Source organism: Babylonia areolata, chromosome 2 (assembly GCF_041734735.1).
Source record: "Babylonia areolata isolate BAREFJ2019XMU chromosome 2, ASM4173473v1, whole genome shotgun sequence".
Classification (NCBI taxonomy): Eukaryota; Metazoa; Mollusca; class Gastropoda; order Neogastropoda; family Buccinidae; genus Babylonia; species Babylonia areolata.
The window spans coordinates 45,848,091-45,854,747 of NC_134877.1; positions in this window are offsets into that span (position 1 = coordinate 45,848,091).

Below are 6,657 nucleotides of genomic sequence, written 5' to 3' on the forward strand. Positions count from 1 at the left end.
TTTTTTTTGGTGGGGTGGGGGGGTTGAGAGGGGGGGGGGGGGAGCAGTTTTGATATCAGATGGCAAGTTTAGGTTGTTGCTAACTTGATATTATGGAGTAGGCTTTTAGGTTTTTTTTTTTTTTTTTTTTTATATACTTTTCTTTTTGACAGTTCTCTGAGTCGTGTACTTTGGAAGGGGTCCTGAATGTAAAATGACAGTTCTTTTCGTTTGTTTACACTTCTCTTCTACTCTTTGTTCAAATGGTATAGTATGGAAAAGAAATTTGAAAAAAATTAAGGAAAGTGCTGTTAAATGAACCAAGTCCACATCCACAAAAATATGTGTCCAAATTCTGAATTGATAAAACATTTGAAAATGCACTATAATCTGTTTATGTGAATTCTGTTTCTGTGTTATATTGAGAGACGTTGAAAAGAAGACTAGTAGAAAGCAGAAAGATTATGAAATTAGCCTGACAGCTGAATAAGCAAATGTCATTGTCAGGAATGTACTTTGGGGAGGTTTTCAAATGCATTACTTCTATGATAACACATTCATTCATGCACACTTGTGTACATACATACACACAGTGCACATGCATAAATAGCGAATGCCACATAAGCACACATATTTGTACTCACGTTGTGTGTCACAAGAAAACTTTTTGATGAAAACGTACATTGAATGAACATGAGTCTGTGAATGGCAGTCATTTGTATATATTTTGTTTATAATAAACTATTTTGTTTTACAAGTGTGAGAGAGAGAATGTGTGTGTGTGAGAGAGATAGTGTGTGTGTGTGTGTGTGTGTGTGCGCGCGCACGCGCGTTATGAGCGTCTTGTGCATGTGTGTGAGAGAGAGGGCCCATATAACAGTATTTGTATCTGTTAGTAATTAAACTGATCACCTCTGGCTTCCAGCTGCAATAATTCAGTTCTTCCAGGGTTTGCCAACACTAACTTCGGAATACAAAAGCATTCTGTTACAATGCCTTTGCACTTTTCTGAGGGGGAAATGCAGGTAGCAGCCGAGATTTATATGAAAAATTGAATAAAATAAAACAAACACTGATGTATTATTGATGCACCTGTATACTAAAGACAAAACCGGATGTATCCATCAGTGACAGACTATTTGGTGAGTGCTGTCCTTAATGTTAGTGTGCAAATGCACACAAGATTTCATAGAACATTACAAGAAAAGGAAAAAAAAGAAACAAAACATCAGAAACACATAAAATAGATCATTTTTAATGTTTTCATGCACAAAATTTAGACAAGCATTCACAACTGCTGCTGGTTGCTTGAATGAAACAAATACAATGAAATCAAGAAAAACAATTTTCTTGAAAACAAATTCCACGCTAACATTATACAAACAGTTGATATAAGATATATGTAAAAGTTGGAATGGAAACTCTTCAATCTCATCAGCGAACAATGCAATAAATTACACATGTAAAGCCATGAGAACAAGAGGCTTGCCCTCCAGCTTGATTTCCAGATTTACCAAACGGGTGTTCTAAAAAATCAGTTTGTACATGTATCCAACATGTAATAACCTTTCTGCATGTTCTTTTAACAAAAAAAGACAAAAGCTTTTATCTTGATCAAAGACGTCTACTCTAGTCACAAAAAGATGACCATCATGACATGCTCTGTCTTCATACATAAAAGTATTGTAATCCAAGCTTGAAAAATAATTCCTGGTGTTGTTAATACCGATTCTAAGTGTGATTTCAGTGTTTGGATGCATGCTAGTGAATAAAATAAAAAAATAAAAATTATTTTCAACTGAAAGTACTGAATTTGGGGGCTTAAGTCTTACGGTTACTATTGGGTTGGGGGGTGGGGTGTGGAGTGGTGAAGGGGCGCTCTGGTGTTGTGTAACCAAGAACATGAAATCACAACTGGATTTCTCCCTTCTTTGTCCTCCAGTCTCGTCAACATGTCATCCTGTTAAATTCAAAAATACACTTTCATCCTGAGCCTGTGTAAAAAAAAACACATCATGGAATGGTGTAAGAGGTCACAGACAATGGCACAGCAATATACACAGTACACACCGTTAAAATGAGGTGAAGTTCACTGCACTAAGTCAGACACCAACACATTTTCAAATGAAGTTGATGGCATAGGTACCTTCAACACAACTCTCATTTTCCAAATGAAGCGAAGTTAATGGCAAACATACAGTTGGACAAAACAGTTTAAAAGCAACACAAAATCAATGAAGTAGCTCCTTAAAATTATTACAAGGCAACCAGGTTCAGGTAAAACTTCAAAAGCTTGCAGACTGACTTATAACAATTGATTATTGTTGCTCACAGTTCAGCAGACTGCATATGTCCATGTCAGAAATGACCAACTCAATAAATATTTAAAAAAAACAAAAAAACATTCAGCCACATTAAATAAAACTGCCTGCCTTCCTGAGACAGTGTGTCCAATGTTCCTGATAAGATAAACGGCACTTGTGTCTGCCATTATAGACTTGATCTGGGCTCATATATCTAACCATCTATCTATCTATCTATCTATCTATATATATATATCATTTACAAGAGCCCTGAAAACACTCTTCCAACAACAGTAATTTCCCAGTGCTGGTCTTGATATGATCTGGTTCTAAATGCATGCTTTACTGTGGGGTAGTCGTTTGCCATTTGTGTGTGTGTGTGTGGCAGGGTGCTTGTGGGTGTGTGGGTGTGCATGTGTGAGTGCATGGTGGGAATGTGTTTCCTAGAGGGCGTCATGGGTGTGTGGGTGGCAGATGTTTCTGTGGGGTAGGGGGAGGAAGGAGGGAGAAACAAAATGTAAAGCGCTTTGAGAAGTACTTCTGGAAAAACGCGCTACATAAACATCCAATATCATATAATAAAATATTTATTAAAAAATATACATATATAATATGTGTGTGAGTGTGTGTGCGTGTCTGTCTGCTGTCTGTATCTGTGTGTGTGTGAGACTGTATGTGTGGTCTTGCGTTCTCTCTATGAACATCCCTCTAATGTGCACAATCTTAGTAATAGAAATTGTTTCACAGCACTTTTTTTAAGTTATAAAACCAAACAAGAAAACATTGTTTTTTACATCACTCTTATGACTTACATTTGTAGTTGTACATGTTATTTCATAAGTGTGTGTGTAAACATGTGTTTGTGCGAGTGTGTGTGTGTGCGTGCGTGCATGTATGTATAATTCAAGTGACACACACTCACGGAAATGTTAATATTATCTTATCTTTGATGTAAAAATTTAATCTCAATGAGGGTTTTATAACAAAACAATCAACATTTTCTACCAAAAAATTTCCTTTTTCCCCTTTTTGAAAATATTGCAAATAATTCATCATGATTTTCAAAGTGTAACAAACATTTCGTCTGATTCTGAAAAAAAAACTATGCCAAAGTTATTCCAAAAACAAATGTTTCAAAAATGTACACAACAAATAAATCTGGAACACAAAGATAGAGCCCCCCAAAATATGGAGATTTTCAAAGATTGGTTGCTTTCTCAGAACTTCAAACCAGTATCCATGCTGGCTTAGCTTATGGTATGTGACAGTATACAAGAATAAACAAATCAGTGTCTATGCATTGCAAAACACACACACATGCACGCACACATGCATGCATGCACACACATGCGTGTACACACATACGCTCTGTGATTAACAATGAGCCTCAAGTGTCATCAGACCAGACTCACTGACTAAACCCAATATTCCAAGTGAACCAAGTAAGTACAAAAACAATTGGATGATAATCAGACATAGTCAAAAGACAGAAGAAGCCTAGCCTACAAGCTGACCAATGATACATATATATGATAGTCAGTCGTGTCCGACTATGACCATCAGAACAGCAGAGGAGGCAACTGCTGTTCGGACTATTTGGGCTAGAATTTGATTATAGTGGAGAGTGTCTTGCCCATGTACATCCCCACTCTCTAGGCCAAGAGGGTTTTAGGACAGTCGGCGTTGGGATGCCAATGATACACCAGACTAAAAAACAAGAATGGAAAAATAAATAAATAAACATTATTAACTACTGTGTTCAGCAGACCAATCAGTACAAGTGAAAGCCAAATCAGTCAATGCACCCTATGCACTATCAATGCACTCTAGGCACTGTCAATGCACTCTAGGCACTATCAATGTACTCTGTGTACCATTAATGTACTCTAGGCACTATCAATGCACTTTGGGCACTATCAATGCACTCTAATTTTTTAATCCAGTGCGACGATAAATGGTGAACCACAAGTTCACTTTCTGGTCAAATGAACCTGCATGGTTTGCACACTCTTCCTTCACTTCTGCACTCTCCAGCTTGTTTTTCACTTGCGTTTTACTATGTTTTTCCTGGTTTTAAACTCTTCCACACCATCCATTTCTACATTCAGCCCAGCCCAGCACTGTGATTATCCTTCAAACCACAATGGCTGATGATGATAAAACCAACAGAGCATTCAAATCAACTTCCCAGCTATGAGGTTCACTTGGGGTTTTCCAAACACCGCAAAATAATGAATCAAAGACTGGACTTTGCAATGATCTGACTTACGTCATTAACCAAATTCATACTCGAACGTTAAAAAAAAAAAAATAAAAAAAAAGGTTTCAGTATCAGCATCTTTTTTGGGGTTATTGCTCCTTTTGTTGTTTTAAAAAGGAAAAACACAACATAACAAATCAAAAATAATGATCTGCATCTTTCACTTCAACTGATTAACAAGAAGAAATCATAAATACATTTGCATCACTCACTACCAGCAGGTTAAAAAAAAAAAGAAAAAGAAAAAAAAGCGATAAATGTACATAACCATAATGCATAGTTCAGTCAAAAATCAAAGGTTCATAATTCAATGTTTGATATTCTTTCTGTGATAAGACAAATCTGTTTATAAATCTAAAAACTGCCTTTGTTTACAAAACATGCTTTAAAAAAAAAAAGTCAGACTCTGAGGTCCAAACCATTTAAATGATCGACTTCCATTCTATCCAGCGTGTTTATCTACATTCTGCATAGAAAAGCATGACACAGAAACACAGCTACATCTACATGTAAACCAAAACAGGGCTGAGAGGTTTACAATAACATCTCTGTAAGACTTCAACGGCAGAGCTTGATAAGAGTGACATGAAATCTATGTCATTAAGCAAAACGCTAAAAAAAAAAACATTATGCAGCATGTAAAAATTGTGCAATATGCAGCAACAGAGCTTGATCAAAGCAGCATGAAATCTGTGTCATGATTTAAAAGGTGTCAAAAAATACTGCAGTGTGTAAAAACTGTGCAGTGCGATAATTAAGTCAAGTGCACGTCATGAAGAACACACAGACTCGCCATGTCAGCAAACCTAGCTCTCCCAACACTCACAGGGGGTGGACAATGGGCGTCTCACCCATGAATAGCGCCACTTATGGAAGTGATCCATGCTCTGCCCTCCCTCCCACCATCCATAGCAATGAACCTGCACCTGTATGCTGTGTTTCTTGCTGCTGCTCACCACTGTCAGTGTTTGTCTTTGCTTTGCAAACTTCATTGCAAAGCTCAACGCCTTTGCCACATATAAAAACCTCACCAAACGAAAAAAACATCATTTCACGCCACAAAAAACCTCTGAATATTCTGAAATTCGTTGTCAGTGTAAGAAATGTCAGGAGAAAATAATTTAAAAAGCAACCTAACTTTCTCAAATTAAGAAAAAGATTCTCTGAATGTTTCAAAATTCAGAGTCGATATCAGAAATGTCATGTACAAATACTTTAAAGTGTAACTGAAACTTTCTCACATGACATAAAAAAAAACCCACAAAATGTAGCCTATGCTTTTCACAATATGGTTTTTCCTAATTAATTTACAAGTAATAGATAAAAACACCATAAATATAATCAATCTGTTTTTCCTGATTAATCAAATTTACAAGTAACGGATAAAAACACAAAAAAAAATACAGAGACCTCACATATTTACATCACTGAAGTGCCTACTAATGACAGATTCATAGAAATTAAAATTAAATAAACACTGATAATGAATGACAGAATAAATAGTAAAATTAAACAGACATTAATGATGAGTGACAGATTTAATAGTAAAATTAAACATACAGTAATAATGAATGACCGAATTCAAAGAGAGTAAAATTAAACATACATTAATAATAACAACTAAATTCAAAGAGAGTAAAATTAAACATACATTAATAATGAATGACCAAATTCAAAGAGAGTAAAATTAAACATACATTAATAATGAGTGACCGAATTCAAAGAGAGTAAAATTAAACATACATTAATAATACGACTGAATTCAAAGAGAGTAAAATTAAACATACATTAATAATGAATGACCAAATTCAAAGAGAGTAAAATTAAACATACATTAATAATGAGTGACCGAATTCAAAGAGAGTAAAATTAAACATACATTAATAACGAATGACCGAATTCAAAGAGAGTAAAATTAAATATCCATTGATAATGAAAAACAGATTTTTATAGTAAAATTAAACATACATTGATAATGAACAATCTGTTTCAATTTTAAAGTCTCCAATTGTCCTCTGAAAAGGGGGTGGTGAACAAGAATAGATACATGCCAAACAGAATCCTGTACTGGGAGTGAAGGATTTTTCAGATCTTTTGATTAATTTAGGACTTGAC